At 41.9% G+C, this 23,086-nt stretch overlaps 2 long non-coding RNA genes across 2 annotated transcripts; one reads left to right on the top strand and one right to left on the bottom strand.

Moving 5' to 3' along the window:
- The first annotated feature begins 4,956 nt into the window (after positions 1–4,956).
- LOC120438261 lies at positions 4,957–6,850 on the top strand. Its single transcript, XR_005611739.1, has 2 exons — positions 4,957–5,818; positions 5,887–6,850. It is a non-coding gene; the product is annotated as an uncharacterized LOC120438261 (long non-coding RNA).
- A 3,275-nt stretch (positions 6,851–10,125) lies between these two features.
- LOC120438276 lies at positions 10,126–22,621 on the bottom strand. The gene is made up of 3 exons (XR_005611760.1): positions 22,325–22,621; positions 17,913–18,002; positions 10,126–10,185 (listed from the first exon to the last, which is right to left on the bottom strand). It is a non-coding gene; the product is annotated as an uncharacterized LOC120438276 (long non-coding RNA).
- Between the last annotated feature and the right edge of the window lie 465 nt (positions 22,622–23,086).

The raw sequence follows: 23,086 nt of genomic DNA, 5'->3' as shown, positions 1-23,086 counted from the left end.
TTTATAATACAAAAGGCTGTGCTTACCTTTTTGTGTGGACCGGTCCTTTCTGTTCGCCTCGCCCCACGATCTCACCACAGGCCAAATCTGCCCCTCCTCAGCACACCAAAGATCCGGGTCACGGCACCAAGTTGTTAAAATCTCCCAGTTCTTTTAATCTTTGGGCTGAAGGAAGGACAATACTCGGTGTATAAATGCTCAATCAACAATATTTTATTTCCATATAATTCAACACTTAAGAGCATAAGAACCATCATGATGGGGAGACCTGCCTGCAGAGGGTCACAGCAAGTCTCAAAATGGTGACGGGTTACTCAGCCTTTATAGCCTCTAGTAGCCCCCACCTAGTCATAAAAAGCCTAAACATTCACATGTTTTTTCTCCACGGCGCCTAAGTTATGACCTCGGCTCCCTGTCTTTCTGCTCTCTGTAAAGGTGGGGGTATGGAATGTGGTCTTTTCTCTTCTATTATAGGCACAAGGTCTTCTGCACACAACATTCTCTTCATGATTCAGCAGTATGAAATGTCAAGAAACAGTGTAACACATTCAACAGTGTCGAGTAATACAGGTCAATCCAATAGATCTAATGATTTTCACACTCTTTTAAGTCAGAAGTATAATGCAAACTAAAAATACATACTGATCACACACTCTATATTAAGGGGTATGTTATGAGATTCTATGTTTTTATGTGTTTTATTCTTTGTTTTATTATCTTTTAATATTCAAGCATATTGTAAAGTGTTTATATATTTCACAGAATTTGCTGTACTTCCCCATGTCACAAGATTCGATGTATTGCTCCATTGTCATGCAACCCGACAGTGAACTCTGCAATACATATAGTTTAAGCAGGAAACAGATGCGGGTCACCCAGACTACAATAGAAAACGGATGAGGCACCTAAACCACAACAGGAAAACAGATGCGCGACTCCCTAACCACAAAAGATTAAGTCAGCGCCACGTCTTTTAGAAAGAAGCAGACACACACACACATATACAACTGTTGGTTTAAAGGAATTTGTAAAGAGGAAATGTGACGTATTTGCATACGCGATGTAACCTATAAATAAAGAACTGTGCCTGCACTCAGGGTGTGGGTCTCGCCAGAGTCCTCACCCGTGCGTGAGTCTCGTCAGAGTGCTCACCCGTGCACGTTAATGTTATTACATTCTAACTGTTTGAGTGTCTTTATTCAGCCTGAAGAATGTCTTATTGAAAATAAACTCTTGACATTTAATTGGTCCTTCGAGCCCGGATTTTGGACATCGAATTATGCTCCAACAGAGTGACCTCGTCGTTTCCTGACATCGTGGAGAGCCCGCGCTGAAGTCTGTCGACAGCCTCTTTCCTATGAAGGAGAAAAGACCAACTACGTGAATTCGGGGTTGGCCAGCGTTCTTAGTAAGAGGTCCACGATCCTGGGGAACGAGGAGGAATCTCTGACCGGCACTTATATCATCATAACCAGGTGAATATTAACACTCAAAGACACATCGCGAATAATCGTCTTTTAGATTGACACTTTTCTAAGGGAAAAACTCGTCCTGTAGGGACTGGCAGTTTAAAAAAAAAAAAGACTCGCTTGTAAGACGAAACTGGCAGTCCAGAAGAGACTCGTTTCGCAATAAAAAAAAGCTGGTAGTCTAAAAGACTCGCTTGTAAGACGAAACTGGCAGTCCAGAGGTGACTCGTTTCGCAATTAAAAAAAGCTGGTAGTCGACAAAATTTACTCCGGGAGTAAATGGGAAAAGGAAAGTGTCAATTAAAATAGGATTACACTACCGCGTATGTGAATTGTTTGTATTTAAAAAGAGGAAGTGAGTGTCATTTGAAGAGGGACAGTAGGACCCTACACCACTTCTATTGTTTTCCTGTGTCGACTGAAATACTGGTGAGGAAGGGAAAAGGTTGCGCTTCATCGCATAAAATTAAGGCCACCCTTGACATTAGGACAAGGGTAGAAGGCTGCCTTAATAACCTCCCCTAACTCTAATACCAGAGAAGGTCACACAGTTCTGTTTGTAGTATTAATAACACAAAATCAAAATGGGAAATAAAACAACAAAACTCACTGCTGACGAGCAGTGGCTAGAAAAGAAATGTCCAGGCGCCGGACAAATTAGTGCATATAGATGGAGAAATCCAAAGAAAACCTAAATGTCCCACGTGGGAGGGAAAATGCATTAACTAAATTATAAGAAACCTTCCAAGCAGAAATAAATACTGAAAAGGAAGCTAAAAAGAAATCAAAACATACACAAGAGTTGTAATATTTTAAAGCATGGAAAGAGGAATGAAGTGGAATAAACAAAAGGTTAAATTAAGGTTAACTTAAATTAAAGCAATGAAACAAAATTGGGAAGACAACCAAGCTGAATGAATAGAATGCGTGAAACCAGATAATTCACACAAAATATATCAAATAAAAAGAGGGATGCATAAGGTATATTAAGGCTGTGTCATTGTTCAGTTAAGGAAATGTCTCCAGCTTGGGAAGGTGTGAAGCTGCAGGTTCACACAGACCCGTGATGGATACATAATAAAATATAAACTAATATACTATTGTATATTAGTAGTAAAGTAGTGTATTGTGATATACTATTGCTATTATAAAAAAGGAAAAACAATACAATGATAACATTAATAATGACATACTATTAATAGGAAGAGGCACCTCAGTCAGTTATGATGCGAGGTGGAAGATTGTCAAAAGTAGTCTGATTCAAGCTTAAGGTTTGCTCAAACTCAGTACAATGATATAGGAGATGAAGAAAATAAGGAAATAACTACACTAATCAGGTGCATAGAGACACTTGACCTGCTTGTAAACCTGTCATCTTAGATGAGACTTTGTTGAGATGAAGAGCAAACCTATACTAACAACTAATAAGCCAAACCCTGTATACAACAGCTAAAGCTACAGGTTTGAGAAGCTGAATAAAATGAATTAAATATGTGGACACTACCAAGCTGATGAGCAAGTTACACATTTTTTTTTTTATTTTTATTTGTTTTTAGTGCAGAAGCTGCATATTAAAGGTCACACATGCAGCTGTCTGTGAGCTCAGTTTTTTCCTCACACTTCTGCTCTGTTTCTGGCAGCAGCTTTTTCTTTTTCTTTTTGTATCCTTGATGATGATAAAGTCCAGCGCCAGCTGAGAGCTGGGTTATCTGTTTTGTTTTATGTGACAAGGCTGAGAGATTAAAACTTAGGTTCTTGTTTTGAAAGAAAAAAAAAAGGAGAGGTTTTGTGTTTCTCAGCCAAGAACAACTACAATTTAATTTTCTGTTTTGAGACAGGATAATAATAATAACAATAATAATAATAATAATAATAATAGAACAAAGAGTGATGTTTTGTTTAAGTATTGAAGCAGGCTAATACTGCAACATATCGTCTAGTGCATGATCTGCGAGCAATATATGAAATCATCTTGTTTATCTTTAAATAAACTCCAATTATGGAGACCTGAAGTCACATGCTTAGGGCACACCCTCAGGTGAAGGCAGAAAGCTACTAAACAAAGAAAAGAAGCTATACAGAATGCGCCACAGCCACAAAACTAAGTATTCACATTCTTTCTGACTCTTTGTGAGCCTGAGTTATGACCTTGGCTCCCTGTTTTTCTGCTTCCACCAAGGGTGGGGGTGACGCTCCCGTGGCATGTGCTCTGTTCTCTTTACTATCACAAAGAAAAAAAAAAAAAGAGAGAGGCCCCTACTCTCTGAATACAATATTCTCTTCATAACTCGGCAGTATGAAATGTCATGAAACAGTGTAACTCACTCACAGTAAATCAGCAGTGAATCAGTAGTATAGGATAATACAAACCTACCTAATAAATCTAATGATTTTCAAATTCTTTTAACTAAGAAGTATGATGTGGCCTACAGCAGTATCATGATTCACTCATTTTGATTACAGGTATAATGTAATATAATCTCACAACTGCTACAAGCACATTTGCCTTTCTTCACACACGCGAGTGAAAGGCAACTGTTAAGAAAATGCCCTTTGGGTGAGACAGGCCCAGAGGCCCTGCATGCAAGCGTACTAACACACATACATGCAATGAAGAGCAGCTTACACTAGAGCACACACTATATGTGCGCCTCTATATCTCACATTGGTGTTAAAACAGGAAAAACTTAATAGTTTTGTTATCAACTGCTGAATTTACCCACTACTGACATTTAACTCTCCAGCTTGCAGGAAACGTTTGTGAAAACAGAGAAGGAAAAATAAAGACACAGAGAGAGTCTGGTATGACCAAGCAGTGATCAGACAATAAATTTAGTTGGTAATACAATAAATTGTGAGATGCTTTCTGCTTGATTGATGCAACACAAGTAATTTACTGTATGGAGGAAATTCTCTTTTGTGATAATCTTTTGAACGTGCATTTCTGTTGACCTGTCAATTTAGCGCATTATAAGCTGATATGCAAATTAGTTGATTGATATTAGATTTGAAAAAATAACTGTGTTATAAAATAAGTGAATAAGATGTAACAACGGTTGAAATTAGTTTTTGTTTCTAGTGTGTGGAGAAGGTTTTATCATGGCACACATCTGTTTACATGGGAGGAAACTCCTCATGTGATGCGACATTTAGCAATTTGCAAGTGTGCAGCACATCAGAAGAATGACTATGAAATTACAAAGGGAAACAATTTTACTGACAAAGGATGAACACAAAGGATGAACAAAAAGCAGCTCCCACAGCTGAGCAAAAGAAATGGCTGAAATGCGGAGCGCAACTAAAAGATGACTTGATGATTTGTGAAGGAAAACCAATACTTCCAAAATCTCTACACAAAACAGCAGCCTTAGTGACACATGGAGTTACTCTCCATGCGTCAACAGGAGGGATAGGAGATATAATCTCCAAAACACACTCTAAATTTCAAACACACTCTAAATTTCGAAACTTCAGCAAAATGCTTATGTAACCATTTTATTCCAACATATGGCATCCCCACTCTGATAAGATCAGATAATGGGACACACTTTGTCAATGAGGTAATCAGCAAAGTCTCTGAAGCACTAGGATTCAGCATCAAATATCACTGTGCTTATCATCCTCAAAGTGCCGGCCTAGTAGAAAGGACAAACGGCACAATAAAACAGAGGCTTAGAAAATGCATGGAAGAAACAGGAAGGCCATGGCCTGAGTGTATAGGCCTAGTAAAAATGTGGATGAGATTAACCCAATGCTCGCAGAAACTGACACCATTTGAAATTGTACATGGTAGACCTTTTCCTCTGCTCATCACCAGTGAACCAATAGACAAGTCAGTCAGAGAAACAACCCTAGCAGAATGGATGACAAAACTGCTAGAGAACAAAGAAATAGTTCTGAGCAACCAACTGCCGAATGATTCTTCTCCAGTCTCTTCCAGGTTGAAACCAGGCGACTGGATCCTGATCAAGGTACTCCAGAGGAAAAACTGGAGCTCTCCGAGGTGGGAGGGCCCTTTTCAGGTCCTGCTAACGACGCCAACAGCGTGCAAGATCGCTGAAAGACCTTCGTGGATCCACCAGAGCCACGCCAAAGAAGTACAAGGGGACACAAGCCCAGACGCCAGTCCACCTATCATCTAGTGATCTGTGAGTGGAGGAGAGGGCAGATTGGGTATACCCCGCCCTCTTGACTTCTCGCTTTCAGTCAACACACTAGGTGATCTGGTGAACTTGGTCGACCTGAAGAAACCCCATTGTAGCCCGAGCACCGACCTAGCCCCACCTGCCCGGTAGAGTAAAGGAAGATCAGTCCAACCTGCAAAACCAGAAGAGCAACCCATCACTCAAGTAACTACTCAGACACTCACAAACAATGCCTGACATAGACGTGCAAAATGAACATTCAGACATTTCAGATGGAGAGGACCCAGTCCCCAACAGGACTCGACGACGATGCATAATTATGTACCTCATAACAAAATTGAAATGGCATTCTTTGTAAACCTACTACAAACTCTAGAAACAGTAATGAATACAAGTCTGCGTGCATGTGCTCCAAAAGAACCAATAAAGAACTTAACAACACTTCCGGTCACACCGCCCGAACTAGCCCATAACATGACCATGGTCTGCCTATGGAGACTTAGAGTCCCAGAAAAGCAGGGTGTATCTTTTGTTTATCCAAATAAGACACTGCAACCGGAATCTTCCTGGCACAAGCTTATAGCCCGATAGCAACTGAAGAAGAAGAAGACTGTGTGTAAGAATTTCTTGTACTTAACATGACGTAGCAATTGAAAATGTGCAAACAAGTGATTGTCTACTGAAGCCTATGAAGTATGAGTGAAATATATTAACAACAGGAGGGAATGTTATGAGATTCTATGTTTTTATGTGTTTTATTCTTTGTTTTATTATCTTTTAATATTCAAGCATATTGTAAAGTGTTTATATATTTCACAGAATTTGCTGTACTTCCCCATGTCACAAGATTCGATGTATTGCTCCATTGTCATGCAACCCGACAGTGAACTCTGCAATACATATAGTTTAAGCAGGAAACAGATGCGGGTCACCCAGACTACAATAGAAAACGGATGAGGCACCTAAACCACAACAGGAAAACAGATGCGCGACTCCCTAACCACAAAAGATTAAGTCAGCGCCACGTCTTTTAGAAAGAAGCACACACACACACATATACAACTGTTGGTTTAAAGGAATTTGTAAAGAGGAAATGTGACGTATTTGCATACGCGATGTAACCTATAAATAAAGAACTGTGCCTGCACTCAGGGTGTGGGTCTCGCCAGAGTCCTCACCCGTGCGTGAGTCTCGTCAGAGTGCTCACCCGTGCACGTTAATGTTATTACATTCTAACTGTTTGAGTGTCTTTATTCAGCCTGAAGAATGTCTTATTGAAAATAAACTCTTGACAGGGTATAATATGATCTACAGCAATATCATAATTCAACTACTTTGATTACAGATATAAGGTAACATATGATAACAGAATAATCTCACACTATCAAATAAGGTGCATTTCTCTGCTTTTAAAAAAACCCCGCTACGCGTCGCCAGGTGTTTCATCAGATTTGAGGTGTTACCTTCTTTGCACAGTATCACCTTAAAGCACTTGTTGCAGGCTGCTGAGTTTGCATCTTTTGCTGTGAAGTACAGCCAGACTTTTGACCGCTTCGCCTGGGATATTTTTAATCTGTAGCTCTGCTCGAAAAGAACGTACATACCTGAGCCCGCCTACTATCCTGGGAAACGTAAAATGATTGGCTAGAATCCAAAGTGTATGACATCTCAGGAAAAAAGCACCAAAATGTGTGCTGCTTTTTGGTCTGGTTAATACCGTTTATGTGGTACCAGATACCGGTACCCATCCCTACTCTTGAGGCCTGGAGGTGGTCACCCCTGTACTAAGATGTAAGGATGCTTTTTCTTTACCTCATGAAGTGGACGTGGAAACTGCAAAGTGACAATGAACTGCAGTCTAGGGCAAAGGAGAACCACTTCTGGGAACCAAGGAGCAAAGAAAAATTTCCTGTAGTTCCGCTTTAAGCAACTTAGCATTTTCTATTACTTACTATGAACAAATACAGTTCAGACAAGTTTAAAATTCTGTCGAAACATAAACAACGCGGGCAAATTTATCTTCAAACGCTAGTCTAAATGTATTTAAAAATAATGTGAGCAGCTGCTTTCGCGTTGATCTTGCCCAGCATTTGCATCTGGATGGGGCTTGGGAGGTGGCTCTCACTGAAATTTCCTATCCCTATACATGTATATATACATATATTAAATCTTCTGAATGATAAGGCTTATTTTGAATGGAGGGAAAAGAGTGATGAAGAGCAGAAGTCCGATGATGTCGTTAAGACAAAAATACACGCTGGTGTGAATCGTGATAACTAAAAGCAGTCACCTGTGATCTGTTTGGTAAAAAAGACATTCCTATAACTTTAATAGTACAACTACTAAACACTACTGTGTCCTAAGGGAACAAAGATTAAAATGTAACAGGGATAACATTTTAGAGAATTAAAATCCCTCAAAGGAAAAAACGTAAACTTGATATGCCTATCTATACATGCAACTTCCTAAATGTAACATTCAGGATTATTCACTGCAGCTCCAGAAATGAGAGCTACCTCATCAGATCCAAGTGTGACATCAGCTGACACTCTTTACAGGAGATTCCAGCTGAACTCTGTGGAGCCTGATCTCAAGGTTTTTAAGTCTGACCCTGAAACCAGAAGAGGATCTTTTTCTCTCTTCAGATTCATTGTGATCCAGTGATTTCAGTCCTGCATGATCAGGCTGATGTTTGCAAAGAGCAGATAATGAAGTGAATGTTTTTGCACATTGGTAACAGAGAAACAGTTAATTTACAGCGTGGAATCGTTTGTGTTCGGAGTATGAACTGAGATTCCTGAAGCTCTTGTCACACTGCTCACAGCTGAAGTTCACTTCCATGTGTCTACAATCATGTTTGTTACGATGATCTGATTGTGAGAAGCTTTTGTCACAGTGTCTCAGTTGTATGGTGTCTCTCCTGTGTGGATTCGCTTATGCTTGTTCTTTAAGCTCATGTCCAGTGGTGAAGGATGACCCACACTGGTCACAGATGTGCTTTTTCACCCCACTGTGGAAGAGTTCATGTATTTGTAATGTACTTGGTGTGTGTAAGGCTCTCCCACATTCTTTGCAGTAGTTCATTTTGTCTCCAGTGTGTCTACGTTGATGTGGTTTTTTGGTCCCGTTGATGATTGAAAGTTATTCTACAAAGGTCACAGAGAAACTCTTTCCCACCACCACAGTGACGACAGGGTTGAGAACTGGATCCGTCTGTGTCGCTCTGATTCTAAACAAAGTCAGTGTAAGTCAGAGAATTCCTTCAACGTTTTTATCCTGAATGTCACCTGAAATAAAAAGCATCCCTGCCAACGTCCAATTACATTTTACTGTTTACATTATAAGACTCAGGTTACTGAGCGAAAATGATTCTTCATTTTTCCAAACAGTTCATTCAATATAATTCCATAAGTTTACTGATCAGACTTGTTCCAAACACTCAGGTTACAATTACAAGATAAAAAATCAATACATCCTCACAGTAACTTGTAGAGTTACTTTCTGGTGTGGATCCGTTGGTGTTTTTTCAGGTGATGTGGAGATTTAAAAGTCTTCTCACACAGGTCACATTTGTAAGGTCTCTCCTCAGTGTGGATAAACATGTGTTGTTGTAACTGTGCATCTGTTGCAAACAGTTTTCCACACTGATCACAGCAGGAAACATCATTTCCAGTGTGAAACCGTAGGTGAATATTTCGGTACTGTTTGTCGCTGAACCTTTTTCCACAAAAGTCGCAGCTGTACGCCTTAATTCCAGAGTGGGTAACTAGATGCTTCTGTAAGTCGCAATTTTGAGCAAATGTCTTACCACACAGCTCACAGCTGTGTGCTTTAACTCCACTGTGGATGATATGGTGTACTTTTAAGCATTTACGATGGGTAAAAGACTTTCCACACAAGTTGCAGCTGTAAGATTTAACTCCACTGTGGATGAGTTGGTGTGTTTTAAAGTTTTGAGCGTGGGTAAAAGACTTTCCACACAAGTCACAGTTGTATGCTTTAAATTCACTGTGGATGAGTCTGTGTGTTTTTAATTCTCCAGCCCGGGTAAAAGACTTTCCACACAAGTCACAGGTGTGTGCTTTAACTCCACTGTGGATGAGTTGGTGTGTTTTTAAGCTTCCAGCCTGGGTAAAAGACTTTCCACACAAGTCACAGGTGTGTGCTTTAACTCCACTGTGGATGAGTTGGTGGTTTTTTAAGCCTCCAGCCAGGGTAAAAGACTTTCCACACAAGTCACAGCTGTAAGGTTTAACTCCACTGTGGATGAGTTTGTGTGATTTTAGGCTTTGAGCCAAGGTAAAAGACTTTCCACACAAGTCACAGCTGTATGATTTAACTCCACTGTGGATGAGCTGGTGTGTTTTTAGGCTTTGAGCCAAGGTAAAAGACTTTCCACACAAGTCACAGCTGTACGCTTTAACTCCACTGTGGATGAGTTGGTGTCTTTTTAAGCCTCCAGCCCGGGTAAAAGACTTCCCACACTCATCACAGCTGTATGATTTCTCTCCCTTTCTTCTGTGAGGTTTGTCGGCCTCTTGAGAGCACTGACTTCTCGCTCCATGTTGGTCCTGCAGTGACAGAGATACAAACAGAGGAAGTGAGTGAAATGCAGTCGTGGAACAAACTGAAACTCCCTCCGTCAGTGGAATCAAACATGTCAAAAAAACACATTGTAGGTGTGTTACCACCACCTTGTGGTGTCTGTGAAGGTTCTCAGTCATCCAGGTGGAAAGAAAAGCGTCTGGACTTCTTTGAGTTGCTTGTAGATGTAACCTTGGAGAGTTACTAAGGGTTTTAGTGTGTTATGAGTGATGTTAGTATTTCGAGTTCACTGTTAAGTTTTATTAAGTTAAATTATTTTGTTGAGAATTAATAAAATAGAAGATGTCTATAATGTCCTGATGGTCCTGAAGTATACAGGGGGAAGTACCGCCTCCTGCTGTTCACTGCGTAGCAGCTACGGATATCAGGAAAGAGGGAGAGGAAGAAAAGTGGAACGCGTGGTTGCTTTTATTCAGTCGGATTGTACGGTGGAAATAAACTATCTGGGAATTGTTGTTAACCAGAAAGGAGTTTTGTTACTGCTCGGATTCTTCTGGGTAAGTTAATTTGTTGTGAACAAGAATATTGTGAGTTTAAGCCACTAACGATGACATGCTAGCGGCTATCGCGGCTATTGCTATTAGCCACATGGCTGTACATGTATGATTGTAAGGATTAAACTGTATGTTATAGTTTGTTAGCTTCCTATGACGCTGTAAAGATTGTAGGTTATATGTATGCTGTAGATGTTGATATGTTCCTATATCAATCCTTAGTTGTGTTCATTGTGAGGTGAATACAGTTTAAAGAAAATGGGGTTGTGTTTCTTTGTAGTTGTGCTACAATGCTGCACCATCGCCATTTTGAAGCTCCAGGAGAGCCTATTTTGTTGGTTACTTTGGTAAGAAGTTATCATTGTCTATGTTTTGGAATATTCTGTCGTTCTTTCTGTATACTGGAAAGGTAGAATGCAAATTTGTTAGTATGTATGAACGAAACATAAGAAAGAATATATGTATAAATGACTGAATATAGATTTTTGAATGTTATTCTGACTGTGTTATACAGGTCAGGTTTTTTGGGGGAGTACAGTTCGGTGATGATCCAGTCCAAAGATGGCGAGCCACCCCTCCAGGATCCTTGAGATGATTGTTTTAAGAAGAGAACTAAATTCTTTGGACGAGCCATGAACTGTACAAATTCTACTTAAGTGGTAGGACAGATTTGCACCTCATTCCTGCTTTGCACATCCTGCAAGGAGAATCCTCATTGCTGGACTCACACTTAAGGGTGTCGGCTGACACGAGAGAGAGACTGATTCAAATCCCCCGGGGATGTGTGTGTTTTGTTTATTATTTTCCATGACTTGGGCCCAATTTTTCCTTTCATGTACTGTTATTGTTTTCATTGTATGTATGTGAGATTCTTTAATTGTAAATACAAATCGATCAAACCAAGTTCTCTGAGCGTTTCATTAGTCATCCACTTTGCTCCAGTAGTCGAACCTCAGCTATTGGCCCAACACACAGGCAACCATTTAAATCTGTATCCCAAGTGTTGAAAGGGGTGTTACATAGACATTTCACCTCTCATCCGAGAAGCTTCTTCAGTTCTAATGGTGTGTTCACACCGAACACGATAGAGGCGGCCAGAGCGTCAGGTTTACATGTAAAGTCAATGGGAAAAGTGCGATGACATGCGATTGCGGGTCCCGCGAAAATTCGGGAGCAGATTCGCCTCGCGAAAACAAATGAAATGGGCGTCAGTGTACCGCGTCTGGCGCGTTTGGCTCGCGAATAAAACCACGCGCGTCATTTTTTGTGTTACATTTTGTGCATACGCGCGTTTCACCTCTGCCGCTCGGGTTGGAAAAATCTGAACTCCAGCGTCAAATCGCGCCGCGACAACCAATCAGGAGCCTGGTGACGTGGCTGTAACCTAGGTCAAAGGAGTCAAAGGAGTTTGCAAAGAAAAGCGTCTGGACTTCTTTAAGTTGCTTGAAGACGTTTCACCTCTCATCCGAGAAGCTTCTTCAGTTCTAAGGTCAAATGGCCGAGAGTCCCAGATTTAAACCCAGTGGGAGTATCCCCCCAAGGAGGGACAAAGGACCCCCTGGTGATCCTCTAATCACATGCGCCCAGGTGTGAAAGCGGGTGTGGGACCTAATCAGCCAGGGTTTCAGGTGAGCTCATTGTGAAACCTTGCCCCACCTTGTCATGTGAATTCCTGAGGTCAGATGGCCCAGGATGTGAGTGGGCGTTAAGGCGTCTGGGGAGGGAACTCAAAACTGGATTATAGATGGCAGACAGTTGGTGTCGTAAACCACCGCCTCTGTTCAAAGATGGTCGCTCACAGTGGACATAGATGGCCTCTTTCACTCCTCTTTCAAACCATCTGTCCTCTCTGTCCAAAATGTGAACATTGGCATCCTCGAAAGAGTGTCCTTTATCCTTAAGATGCAGATGGACTGCTGAGTCTTGTCCCGTGGAGGTGGCTCTTCTATGTTGTGCCATGCGCTTGTGAAGTGGCTGTTTGGTCTCGCCAATGTAGAGGTCTGGGCATTCCTCGCTGCACTGTACAGCATACACCACGTTGTTAAGTCTGTGTTTTGGAGTTTTGTCTTTCGGGTGAACCAGTTTGTGGAACCACCTTCATTTCAACCTAAGATGCAGACAAAACAGAGTTGTTCCTAAGAGCTTGCGCCTTGGATCCACTGTCAGGGGACACAGAGCAGACTTGATTCTACAGATAGCACAGAATCACCTTTTAAGTGAAAGGATAAGACAGGTCTATTTCACTATAGATGCCCTCCAGATCAAGATCAGCCAGATTCTGCAGGAATTGGAAACCCTTCTACCCTCTCCAATCTTAGAAGAGGTTCACAAGTTTGTGGACAAGGCTCAGCGGGCCCAACACTCTCAAGGAAAAGAAAGACAACGCAGGAAATTTCACACCTTGCTTTCAAAAACCCACACTCCTCAGTCTGAAACCACACAACTCAGAGAAGAAAACACACCTGAAGACAGTCGGGAGAAATGGGTAAAGAACTTTTCAGACCGGAATCTCACTGAACCTGAAAAGAGGGTTTTAGCCAAAGGACTCAATTTCGCCATTTCTCCGCAACAGTTGCCCATAGTGGACCTCATCACAGCCACAGAAACCGCCATACGGATTAATAAATTATCACAGACAGAAGCAGAGCAAATCAGGATGAAAGTCTCAGCCACCCTCTCCAGTGCGAAAGTCCCTCCGTCTAACCTTACACTACAAGAAAAGAAGGCCGTCGCTTCCCTGAGCAAAGACCACAACATCACCATATTACCAGCGGATAAGGGAAGGTGCACCGTGGTCCTAAACACAACAGATTACCACACAAAGATCACTACTCTCCTCAGTGACAACAACACCTACGAAGCTTTAAAACGAGACCCCACAAGCAGCTACAAAAAGAAAGTTATAGCTTGCCTTCAAGACCTTGAAAAGGACAAAATCATTGACCGCCTCACATATCACCGCCTTTATCCAGGGGATGCCATACCCTGCATTTATGGACTTCCTAAAATCCACAAGGAAGGGGTCCCACTCAGACGCATAGTCAGTAGCATAAACTCAGCCACTTACAACATCTCGAAACACCTTGCTACCGTCCTAGCACCTCTTGTGGGGAACACCCTACACCACATCAAGAACTCCACCGACTTCAGCGACAAGGTCCAGAAACGTACCCTGGATCCAGATGAAACCATGGTGTCCTTTGATGTAGTCTCTCTCTTCACTTGCATACCCACCACGGAGGCAGTGGAGACTGTCAGAAAACGACTACAAGAAGACAGCTCCTTGGAAGACAGGACCAACTTCACACCCGATCAGATTTGCACACTGTTAGACCTCTGCCTTACCACAACATACTTCAAATACAACGAAGGCTTCTACAGACAAAAACATGGCTGTGCCATGGGGTCCCCCGTGTCACCTATTGTAGCCAACCTTTACATGGAGGAAGTGGAAAGAAAGGCTCTTGGCTCTTTTAAAGGGAGAGTACCCAGCCACTGGTACAGATATGTAGACGACACCTGGGTCAAAATCAAGACACAAGAAGTGGAATCCTTCACTGCGCACATTAACGCCGTGGATAAAAACATCAAGTTCACCAGGGAAGACACAAAGGATAACTGTTTGCCTTTCCTGGACTGCGCTGTGCACATTGAAGAGAATGGCAACCTCAACATTGAAGTTTACCGGAAGCCCACACACACGGACCAGTACCTCCTCTTTGACTCCCATCACCCTCTGGAACACAAACTTGGAGTAATCAGGACCCTACACCACCGGGCAGAACATGTTCCCTCTAAGCCTGAAGGGAAAAAGAAGGAACACACACATGTAAAGGAAGCACTGAAAACATGCGGTTATCCGAACTGGGGGTTCATAAAGTCAGCAAAGAAGCACAGAAAAGAAGATCAGACACCAGCGAGGGAGGATAAGAAAGACAGACGCAACAACGTTGTCATCCCCTATGTAGCCGGTGTATCAGAGAAACTCAGGAGAGTTTTCTCCAAGCACGACATCCCAGTGTACTTCAGACCCAGCAACACCCTCAGACACAAACTGGTTCACCCAAAAGACAAAACTCCAAAACACAGACTTAACAACGCGGTGTATGCTGTACAGTGCAGCGAGGAATGCCCAGACCTCTACACTGGCGAGACCAAACAGCCACTTCACAAGCGCATGGCACAACATAGAAGAGCCACCTCCACAGAAGAAGACTCAGCAGTCCATCTGCATCTTAAGGATAAAGGTCACTCCTTCAAGGATGCCAATGTTCACATTTTGGACAGAGAGGACAGATGGTTTGAAAGAGGAGTGAAAGAGGCCATCTATGTCCACTGTGAGCGACCATCTTTGAACAGAGGTGGTGGTTTACGACACCAACTGTCTGCCATCTATAATCCAGTTTTGAGTTCCCTCCCCAGACGCCTTAACGCCCACTCACATCCTGGGCCATCTGACCTCAGGAATTCACATGACAAGGTGGGGCCAGGTTTCACAATGAGCTCACCCGAAACCCTGGCTGATTAGGTCCCACACCCGCTTTCACACCTGGGCGCATGTGATTAGAGGATCACCAGGGGTCCTTTGTCCCTCCTTGGGGATACTCCCACTGGGTTTAAATCTGGGACTCTCGGCCATTTGACCTTAGAACTGAAGAAGCTTCTCGGATGAGAGGTGAAACGTCTTCAAGCAACTTAAAGAAGTCCAGACGCTTTTCTTTGCAAACTCCTTTGACTACGATGACCTGGATGACTGAGAACCTTCACAGACACCTAGGTCAAAGAGGCAGATCAAGCCAAAGCCCTTCATTCTTCAATGGTGGGAAGGCTAATCAACGCTGTAGCAAACAACCCGGAGCTGTACGACACCAGCTGCTTTCTGTACCGAGACAGGAATAAAAAGGACCGACCGAGCTTGGAGGAAGATATGTGAATAGATCGGGCAACCTGGTAAGTTCATTCATTTCCCTTTTGAAATTTTTCACTGACCCGGGGAAGCCGCACAAAAGCTTGCAAGCCACCGTTATTTTCCCACTGATGTACAAATACCGTTCTGCTTTTATGCATGTTGTCATATAGGAATATATTTTGTTTATTAATAAACAGCAAACAGTGGTCCCGCTCATGCGTCGCTGCCTCGCTTTTTCGCTGATTTTTTTTATTGCACCGTACAACATTGCATTCTGCAGCCTGATTGACAAATCTCCTCTGTGCTGTGTCTCCTGCACTTGCCAAATTTATCATGTTTTGTTTTGATAACCATCACGTCCAATAGAAAAAACAGCACAAAAACACCCATAACTATGACCCTCATTCGGAAATAGACACCTGTACCACAAGGGAAAAAGGCGCACGAAAGTGGCAGGCATATGAAGACAAAACGCAGCATAATAATACTTTAATGTTTTGCAATCTACAAAGGTTTGCACTTTGAGAATCAACTTGTGAGAACTGTGACTACTGTTCATGTGTGTGGGGGAAAAAGTGTATAAAGTGCGTGGCGAGGGGCTAGTTATTCTGACAACCCCTGCTGCAATAAATGAGTGACCACTGTATATACAGTACTTTCTCTATGAATATGGTTTAAAACCTGTTAACATTTAATATTGTCTTGATAGAACCAGCTGATTCTGCAGCAGAGCATCCCCTGTTGCTTCTCCTTGCTCCCCAGTCCCCTGAGCCCCTGCTGCTGCACCCACAGGTATGCAATTGTAGCATCAGATGTACAGCAGCACTGATAGCTTTTTACTCAGTGGGATTCCCTTGTGATCACCTTTACTAAAAATCTACAACTAATCTGATTATATCCTGTTTTTTTCTGTTTTGTTTTTTCAATGTTGAAATTAAAATTTCAACATTGAACCCGATCAGATTTCTTTGTGTTTTGTGCTGTGTTTTACAGGCCCACAGAGGACGACAGCTCTGAGGCAGATGAGGGACGGGTCCCTGGATGGTCCATCGGTGGTGGAGCTGGCCATCCTGGTGTCCCTGAAGAGGCCACGCCAGTCTCCAATGGAGCATTTCCTCCTCAGCCTTGTTCCTGCTCTGGAGAGTAGCTGCGCCCTTTTTATTCCTGTCTCTCTGTAAATACTTATATTTTATATATTTATGTTCAATGTTTTTCTGTTTGAGAATTTTAATATTATTTCAAATAAATTTTTATAATGATTAATGTCTCAGTTCTACTACACAGCAAATGTTGGCACATGACTTGACACATGTAGAATTTATTTCATATTATACTAATGAGAAAATATACTAATACAGTGGGATGCAAAAGTTTGGCCAACCTTGTTAATAGCCATTATTTTCCTGTATAAATCGTTGGTTGTTACAATAAAAAATGTCAGTTAAATATATCATACAGGAGACACACACAGTGATATTTGAGAAGTGAAAAGAAGTTTACTGGATTTACAAAAAGTGTGCAATAATTGTTTAAACAAAATCAAGCAGGTGCATAAATTTGGGCACCACAAAAAAAGAAATGGAATCAATATTTAGTGTATATCAATGTGTGTGTCTCCTATATGATATATGGGGGGCCTTTGTCTGGACGTGCTTCCCATCCAGAGCTCCACAGCAGACAGGGAAGTTCCAGCGCTCCTGGAATCCCTCTGTGAAGGCACAGCCATGAAGTTGTCCACTATAAAGTGTTTATAAAGTCAGCAAAGATGCACAGAAAAGAAGATCAGACACCAGCGAGGGAGGGTAAGAAAGACAGACGCAAAACTCCCACTAGGTTTAAATCTGGGACTCCCCACCAATTGACCCTTAGAACTGAAGAAGCTTCTCGGATGAGAGGTGAAACATCTTCAAGCAAATCAAAGAAGTCCAGACGCTTTTCTTTCCAAGCTCCTTAGACCACCTTGTGGTGATAGTATCACATTACAATGATGTGCTACAATGGGAGTTGTAATGAAAATTACATTATTGAAGAAATATTTATCAGTGGAGAAAATCTTTTACGCATAAGAAATTGCAAGTTTAACGAATGATATTGTTGTTTCAATGTGTGCTTATAAAATATGATCTTTGTATTTTCTTGTAACTTCTGTGGTTTTTGGTTGTGAATGTAGATTCTGTATATATGGAGGAGCCCAGGATGGAAAAGATAAAGCTGCTGTTAACATGTTTTTAAAAACCAACCAGCTGAACACACAGTTTCAATAGCAGTGTAACTGTGATATTTTTCTCACCTTTTGTGTTGAAGTCATTCTTTCCTCTGTAGTGGCTGAGTCCAAATGGATGAAATTGTCCTGCTGCTCCACCAGACTGTTGTTACTCAGCTGGGACACACACAAAAAGTACAAAATATATATCTGTCTGTGAAGGTTCTTAGTCATTCAGGTCATCGTAGTCTAAGGAGCTTAGAAAGAAAAGAGTCTGGACTTCTTTGAGTTGCTTAAAGACGTTTCACCTCTCATCCAAGAAGCTTCTTCAGTTCTAAGGGTCAAATGGTGGAGAGTCCCAGATTCTCACCATATTCTGGTGAATATCAGCTGCGCTGGGTATGTAAATCGGGCCATCCAGCTGTGGTGCTGATCGTACGCCACTCGTGCCAAAAATCCGGACAAATGTCACTTGATCAATGAGCAGATCTGCATCAGATGAGATCAGCTGACTTTGCGTTTGCATGCGCTGTGCACAGCGGTGTGTATTCTGTGTGTTAACAAGAAAAACGCATAGAAAGTGGTGCGCAAAAGCAGAGTAGTGACAGAATCGATGCGCATTATTGATATTTGAAGCATGTGTACCTGCACATTAAAGCACGGGTTCTGTGGAATATATTTTCTACTCACCTAAAGCGCTCGTGCTCTCGTCCACTCCTGCAAAAAATTAGCAGCTGTGCGGTGTCTGTGGCCGCGGTGCTCCCATCGCATGTGATGGAGTAAAAATCAAAAGCACAGCTTTATCATACAGTTGCAGTTTAATGTTGGCTGACGAGTCTTCAATGCGTCGCACAACTGTATTTCTGGACATGCAGACGTTGTTGAAGTCCTGCACTTCTTCCGGGCACATTATTTCGGTGACTTTAACGAGGCCGTGTTTTATGAGGTCTCCATCTGAAAAAGGCTTGACATGACTTGCGATGAGCTGGGCGACCTCATACTGTAGCTGCTATTGGAGCCTTTTCCTGGACAATTTGAGCACGAAAAAAATACTGTTGCTGACCCCGCAGGAGAGCTATCCTTTGCTTTAATTTCTGCTCTCACTCAGCACCAGTGTAGGATGCATAGACCTGATGTTTGGTTTCATAATGACATCGTACATTATACTCTTTCATAACTGCCATAGTTTCAGTGCAGATCAAACAGACACACTTCCCCTTGAATTCTTTAAAGAAATATTCACTCTCCCACCGTGTCTGAAATTTTCTGCATTCACTTTCTACCTTTCGCTTCTTTGGTTCTGCCATGTTTAGTAACTTGAGGTAAATTTCTTCTGTGATTGTCCTTTTTGGTGGAGTAACTGCCTTGATCAGCTGTAACTTCTCCTGGTGTTAAAACTAAGAAGTACAATACACTCAAGCAAAAGTTGAAGTGCGGGCCATATTCTATTCTATTTATAAAATTACTTGCGGGCCAATGAAAAATGGATCACGGGCCACAGTTGGCCCGCTGGCCGGAGTTTGAACACCCTTGCTCTACCTAATCACATGAGCCAAGGTGTGAAAGTGGGTGTGGGTCACAATCAGCCAGGGTTTCGGGTGAGCTCATTGTGAAACCTGGCCCCACCCTATAACGTGATGTCCTGAGGTCAGATGGCCCAGGATGTGAGTGGGCGTTAAGGCGAAGAAGCTCCTCGGATGAAAGGTGAAACGTCTTCAAGCAACTCAAAGAAGTCCAGACGCTTTTCTTACCAAGCTCCATAGACAATACAATACACACACACACACACACACACATACATATATATATATATACACACACACACATATATATATACATATCAGGGCTCGCAAAATCGCTAGCCCGACGTCCCGGGGCTAGCGATTTTTCCAGTCGGGCTACCAAAACCCATCTCAGCCCTGCCCGTAGGGCTGTCATAGGAAGGAAAAATATGTGTCAATGCTTTTGCATTTTCTTTCGCAAATGTAGCTGAGTAATTATGTCATTGGCATCGATGAGCCACTGTCAATATGCGACATATTGAAATCGCGTTTGAATTTGCGCTTGTTTTTTGCTTTCACTTTCACTTTGCGATCGCGCGAACGGTGTGTAGAGAGCGGCAGCACTAATTGGTGAGTGACGATTAATTGCGCACCAATTCCTCTGACATCGTCTTATCACTCATTAGCTACTATTCAAACGTGACAAGTGAAATCTCCCACAGCAAGCTTAAACATGTGAGAGGTTGATTGCGCAGAGAATCGCTGTCCGTTATGTGAGTGCGTGTAAAAGCAGCAGGATTTACGCCGGTATTTTAGTTCTGCTGAGCCAAATAAGAGAGGTCAGGGTGAAGAAGGGGCAGCCAAAGAAAAGCCGACCACAAAACGGAAAAGTTATGACAAATCAGACTATGAGGCAAAAAGAAAGCTCAGCTTTTTTGGTTTCATGGGCAAAAGAATTTATGTGGCTGGAATATGATGAGCTAAATAACATGATGTTCTGCCGGTTGTGTCGTGAGTTTCATTTCATTTGAGTCGACAAGCGCCTTTGTAACTGGGACCAGTAATTTTAAGAAAGACCCCATCAGAATCCATGAGAAACGCAAGAAATGCATTATTGCCCAGTCTGCAATATCTTTCCCAGAACAAACAGCAATTGCAAAAAACATACTAAAAATAAACCAAGCACAAGAAGAAGTCCTGAAAAATCTTTCAAAAGCGTACTATATTGCAAAGAGTGAACCACCATTGGCCAAATGTAGCAGTTTTTGCAAACTTCAAAAAGCAAATGTCCTAGATCTTGGTTCCACTTACCCCTTACCCTTGACTTCAGTGGAAATTTCAGATTCAGGATCTGATACAGACTGATTCATGTTCTACACAGTTCTTACAAGTTCATAGAAATTTCTGTTCAATTAGAAACAAGTATTTGAGTAGATGATTGTAATTTTTATACAGTTGTTATGATTTGTATTTTAACAACTTTCTGATTAATTTTTGTTTCCGTTACAATATTATACTTTAATGTATAATATTGCAAAGGAAACAAAACATTAAAAAATTGCTCTCTTTTTTATTCGGGCTACTTAAATTTATTTTGGGCTACCAAAAACTGAAGAGTGCCTGCCCGAAGGGCTACCAGAGATTTTGAAATTTTGCGAGCCCTGCATATATATATACATATAGGTGGTCAACAAGTACAAGTACCTCGGGCTGTGGGTGGACAACAAACTGACAAACCGACTGTACTTCCTCAGGAGGCTGAGGTCTTTTAACATCTGCAGGAAGCTCCTGAGGATGTTTTACCAATCAGTGGTTGTTGGAGTACTTTTCTATGCTGTAGTGTGCTGGGGGAGCAGCACAGCAAAGAAGGACTAATCCAGGCTGGAGAAACTGATCAGGAAGGCTGGCTCTGTGATCAGCATGAAGCTGGACACTCTGGTGTCAGTGGCAGAGAAAAGGACACTAAAAAAACTGCTGGACATTATGGACAATGCTGGGCATCCTCTGCACACGGTCATAAACAACCAGAGGAGTCTGTTCAGTGACAGGTTGCTTCTCCCAAAGACAAGAACCAACAGACTTAAAAACTCCTTTGTCCCACACGCCATCAGACTGTTTAACTCCTCTCTGGAGGGGAGAGGGAGGGGAAACAGGAGGACAAAGGAGGGGGGAACAACTAAGCTGTAGTGCCTCTTCACTTCACTGTGCAATACCTTTTGTGCAATACTTTTGTTAATAGTCAACGGTGCAATAGACTTCAATACTTGAAATGTGCAATTCACTTGTATTTTTATTTTTTATTCCTATTTATTCTATTTATCCACTTCGTATATTTTATTTATATATGTCTCTGTATTTATATGTGTGTATATATAATATTCCGCTCACGCTCTCTAACTTCTGTCGGTGCTGTGCTTTTGGAAACCGAATTTCCCAGAGGAACCCACCGAGGGATTAATAAAGTTTTATCTTATCTCTCTCTCTCTCTCTCTCTCTCTACATATACATATATATATATATATATATATATATATATATATATATATATATATATATATATATATATATATATATATATGTACACGCACACACAATATATACAAAATCAGACGGCTTTATTTGCGCTGGAAGTACATGAAATACAGATGCATCTATGAAGGCTGATTGCCCTCCCCCAGGCTTGTATCTGTGCCTTCCTGGGGGTGGGGGTTGGCTGTTCTCCTGCTGCCCTGCACCCCATTCTTTTGTTCATATTCCAAGACTATTTTTCTGTATGTATTCTTACCCTCCATCAACCGCCATAATATAATGTTGCAGACAATCACAAACTCTACAGTCTGTCTAACTCCAGTGTATACCAAGCAATCTATTATTCTCAACAGAGATAAACTCAACATCAACTGAACCCACATTAAAGTTAGCTCGGTGCTTACCTTTAGATGAGCCCACAAACCGAGAGAAACAAACCGAGAAAAAGATCAGGGAGCAGAGACCCACGTGGTTCACGCTGATCTCAGCTACGATCCAGGAGACAAGGGTGTGCAGATCGATGCAGATACCGATCCAAACGTCTGTAGTGGTATATGTTCCTGTAAGGTCACTACTTTACTCCCGTTTCATGAAAAAGTAGCTCTCTCTGCTCGACTCCTCTCCTGCACACACACTTTCTCCGCCCCCTTTTCCTGGCTCTGTGGTGATTTGTTACTGTGCGGTGTAATTACAAAATTAGCGCCTATCTCCTTCCCCTAAACTCTTTTCCGTGGCCTCGATGAAAACGTCATCGTGGGAAGGAGATTTGCTAAGTACTCAGTGAAAGAGAGGAGCGGTGCTGAGAATTGGAACAGCCTTAGGCTGTATCCCAATTCAGGTTCTGCAGCCTTAAAGTACGCAGCCTTACCGGTCCACAAGGGCCGCGTACTCAAAGACCGCTAAGGCCGGAAGTGCGAGGCTTGTGAAATGGGACGGTCTAGCCTCCGTCGCGCTGCCCAGATTTTCTAGCAACCATGATACTAACCGCTGGAAACGTGTCATAGAGCTTTGTTTGACAGAAATGAAGGAGAACATATTTTGTTCATTTGTTTGTTTGTTTCTACATGAGCTTTGTGTGATTTAATACGCATCTGAGGCTGAGACCACAGGACTGTAAAACATGATTGTTGAGCTTCATTTCTGTACTGAACAGTCATGTAAAATTAGCTAGTAAATAACAATTAGCTAATGTTGTTCATGAGACTAAAGTCAGTGTAAATATGATATGGC

This window comes from Oreochromis aureus, linkage group 3, assembly GCF_013358895.1.
Source record: "Oreochromis aureus strain Israel breed Guangdong linkage group 3, ZZ_aureus, whole genome shotgun sequence".
Lineage (NCBI taxonomy): Eukaryota > Metazoa > Chordata > Actinopteri > Cichliformes > Cichlidae > Oreochromis > Oreochromis aureus.
Note: the sequence above shows the minus strand (reverse complement) of the source record. Positions and strands in the feature narration are given on the sequence as shown.